At 42.0% G+C, this 4,045-nt stretch overlaps 1 pseudogene; it reads left to right on the top strand.

Moving 5' to 3' along the window:
* The first annotated feature begins 2,050 nt into the window (after positions 1-2,050).
* LOC122803799 lies at positions 2,051-2,976 on the top strand (annotated as a pseudogene).
* The last annotated feature ends 1,069 nt before the right edge of the window (positions 2,977-4,045 follow it).

A 4,045-nucleotide genomic window follows, 5' to 3' on the forward strand; every position in this document is an offset into this window, starting at 1 on the left:
TAAGGCCAGTTGGAGTCAGGGGTGTTGGGAGTTTTGCTCTAGGGGAGAAGCTTCAGAGATGACAACAGGACTTCTTGGCCCAGAGAAACAGCTACTGGTTTGGGTGGCCACCGTCCCAGAATATTTATATATCTCTTCTGGGAGACAAGATTGTCACTGGAAATGCTCCTTTACAAAAGCAAGGGTATCCCCAAATGACAAATCCACTGTGGGTGTGTTAGAGTCCAGAGTGTCCTCAGTGTCTGTATCATAGGCATGAGGGAAGGATATCTGTGACTTGTAGTCCATCCAGTTCCTCCTTCTCAAAGTCAGAGGTGTCCAGATGTCCATTAAAGCATACTTGAAAAGGAAAACCCACTAAAAAATTAGCATTAATGTGGGTAGAAAAGGTTCCCCACTGCCAAATTACAATGTATTCTCTTGATGCAGTCATTGAGGTGGCAAGATAGAACTGAAGATGGTGAGGACGGATGCCGCCTATATCAGGTATGTGAAGACCACCAAGGTAAGGTGATGTTAGGGATTCCTATTGTTATGACTTTAACAGTGACCCACATGAAGAACGTCAAAGATTCATTTACTGCTGCTTGCCACTGCTGGAACATTTCCTCAACTGAAACATTTGTATCTTGAATTAATCTGTTGTGAAGATCCACTTTTTCAGAGGGGCATGCCCTAGGGATCTTGGCTTGCTCAGGAGGCATGCTATTGTGTGTGTCAAAAATGCTTTTTAATGCCTTTTTGTCCAACCATTCTGTACTTCTACTGTCGCTTTCTGTCATACTCCATGGATATTAAGGATAGAGGGTTGAGTTCTTCCTCTAGAGAAATCATTGTAGCACAAGGCCAGGGGTCCATTGATTTATGATAAGGTAAAATGTAGCACACCTTCTTAGTACTCAAGCTCCTGAGGATGTGCAAGCAACTACTTCAAAAGGGACTTGACAGAGGCCAGCAGACAATCTATCAGACACCACTTTCAGGGACTAGAAAACCAATTTGCTGGTTGAAGAGTCCTCCGGCCTTTGTGAGCAGTTAGGGTAATTCTTTTTGTTGGGTCCTCTGTCTCTATCATTGTGCTATAAAAGATTCTCCCAACAGATAATCTGGTTAGTGTGTGTGTGTGTGTGTGTGTGTGTGTGTGTGTGTATATATATATATATATATATATATATAAAATGCATTTTTTGTATCTTAAGTATGCGGCTTACTACTAAAAAAAACTTTGCTTGTTGATTTGTGAAAATTAATAATAAAGTCTTTTCAGCTGTACTACCATACCATCCTTAGTATTTCTGTAAGAAGCTATGAGTCCAAACACAAACAAAAACATTTTAAGTACATACATCCTATTACAGATGCCATAGGACTGAATAAATGTGAATTTGTATATACATATATGCCAAAAAAAGAACTTCAGATAGTGCAGGACAACGTCCCTTTAATATGGGATGGTGGAGTGTGCCCTCCACTTATAGCGGACTCTGGCCTGTGCCTAAAGTACACAAAGCCTTGGGAGTTGAACTGATCAGATGAACTTCAGTCTGTGGCTGATTCTGATATATTATGAATACTATGGAAACATTTAGAATGAAGAGCTGGGGGAAAAGAAAAAAGAAAAAAATGGAAGTTACAATAAAGTTGAAAAAAACAAAAAATGGCAGACATACTTTAATCTTTAAGAAACACTGCTTGTGGTATTGTCAGTTTTCTTCAACTAGAAATGGAAAGTTTGGAAAATGTTCCAAAACAATATATTGTCAAATCAACAGAACACAAAGAATAAAACACTGTGGAATTTTCTAAGGACATTAACTTGTGGATTGTTACCTGTTAAAGATGAAACGTATTCCAATTAAAAAAACAAAAAAAGTGAAAGTACATTTGTGATGAACTGATTACTTGTGGAGTGGAAACATGGATGAGAAAGGAGGAGGGTTGAGTGTTGGGCTAGCAACCTGACCTCGTAAAAACCATAACAGCTACGGAAACAATAATCAGAATCGTAACAATTTCTAGTCAACTGGAAGGATCAATTTTGAACCACGTGATGGTGCTGGAGGAAACAGACATGTTGTACATTGGTGCTCGGTGCCTGAAGTCAAAGGCAATCTTCTCTACCAAGAACATCATAAAAATTGGAACGTGGAACATGCAGACATTGTATCAAAGTAGATGACTCACTCAACTGCTGCAAGAATTTGATAATTATTGACTGGACATTCTTGGCATTAGTGAAACCGGATGGACAGGGAATTAACAAATCACTGTCGAAGGCAAGACCACCTTGCATGCAGAACACAATAAAAGGCACGAATGGGCATCAGCCTGATCTTGGGTAAATGTGCAAAGAGAGCACTAGTTGGTTGGAAACCTGTCAATGATCGGATTATCACAGCCAATTTCTCCTATGGACACATCAAAGCAACTGTCATAGAAGTATATGCACCAACAGAGAACACAGAGGACGAGGGGAAGGCAGACTTCTTCGGGCAGTTCCAAGACATCTTTGATGGCATCCCAAACCACGACCTGAAGATCTTGATTCCAGATTTCGATGCCCAATTGTGAGGAGAATGGAGTGGATTTGAAGGTGTGATCGGAGCCCATGCATCATCTGAACACATCAGCGACAATGGCAAATGGCTGGTATCCTTTTGCGAACACAATGGGCTATGTGTTGGTAACACATATTTTCAACGCCAGCGAGTGCACAAGAACACTTGGAGGTCACCAGATGAGCAAACCTTCAATGAGATCGACTGCCTCTGCATTAGCCAGAAGTGGAGGTCATCCTTGCGTGATGCAAGGGTCTTCAGGAATGCAGATGTTGGCTTGGATCATTACCAAATCAGGGAGAAGATTAAACTCAAACTTCAAAACCAAAAACAGTCCACACTAAAGCGACTGGTTGCAACGGACAAGCTGAAAGACCCTGCCACTGCCGACACCTTTGCACTGAAACTGTGCAATTGATTCAACCTCCTTAGAGAGGCGATAGATGTCAAAGCCCAATGGGCCAAACTCAAAGATACCATCAGAGAGTGGGCCAAAGATACCATCAGAAGATGCCGGCAATGGAAGAAAAATCGGGAAAATGAAACATGACCATGCCACAAACATGAATGCCTGAGTAGAGGAAAGCTGAAAATATGCGGAGCTGGATTCATTCAAGAAGAAGAGCTGTCAGAAAGATGAGAAAGAATGGCTGGAACAAAAGCTAAATGAAGTGCAAGAGGTGGCTGACCATAATGACACCAACATTCCTTACCACATCATCAATGAGCTGACCAAAGTAAAAACAAATTCCAGTGTCCTGATCAAAGATAAAAGTGAGAAGCTTCTGATAGACAAATAAGAGCAGAATGAAAGGTTGACTGGACACATCTGGGAAACCTTAAATGCACCACACCCGATCCCCAGCTATGACTTCGATGTGGATAAGGCTCAGGAGGTGCTACAAGTGAATACTGGTGACTGGCATGATCACCATCGAGGAAGTAAACATCATGATCAGAAGCCTCAAGAATAAAAAGACAACTGGTTTGGACAAAATACCCACGGGGTTTATGAAACACGGCAGACTGGCCATGGCAGAAGAGCTTGCGACTCTATTCAATGAGTGCTGGCAAACCATAACAGTCCCAAAAGAATGGCGGAGAGGTGCCATAGACAAAATTCCAAAGAAAGGCAACACATCTGAATGGACCAACTGGCAAGGTATCACCCTGCTCTCAGTGCCTGAGAAAGCATTCTGTGGGGTCTTACTCCAGTGACTGTGGAATCCTATAGACCAATGCTTGAGGGAAGAACAAGATGGCTTCCATGGGGCGGAAGATCATGCAGCGAACAAATCTTCACCTTCTGGAACATTAAGAACAATGTGTCAAGTTCCAAAAATCACTGGCCATCAACTTTGTTGATTTTTGAGAAAGCTTTCGACAGCATCTGTCGAGACTCCCTCTGCCAGATCCTGCATTCCTATGGTGTACCAACAGCCTTCATTACCATCTTCAAAGATGTGTATCGGAGATTGAGCTGCTGC

Source organism: Protopterus annectens, chromosome 6.part0, assembly GCF_019279795.1.
Source record: "Protopterus annectens isolate FY-2018-M chromosome 6.part0, PAN1.0, whole genome shotgun sequence".
NCBI lineage: Eukaryota > Metazoa > Chordata > Ceratodontiformes > Protopteridae > Protopterus > Protopterus annectens.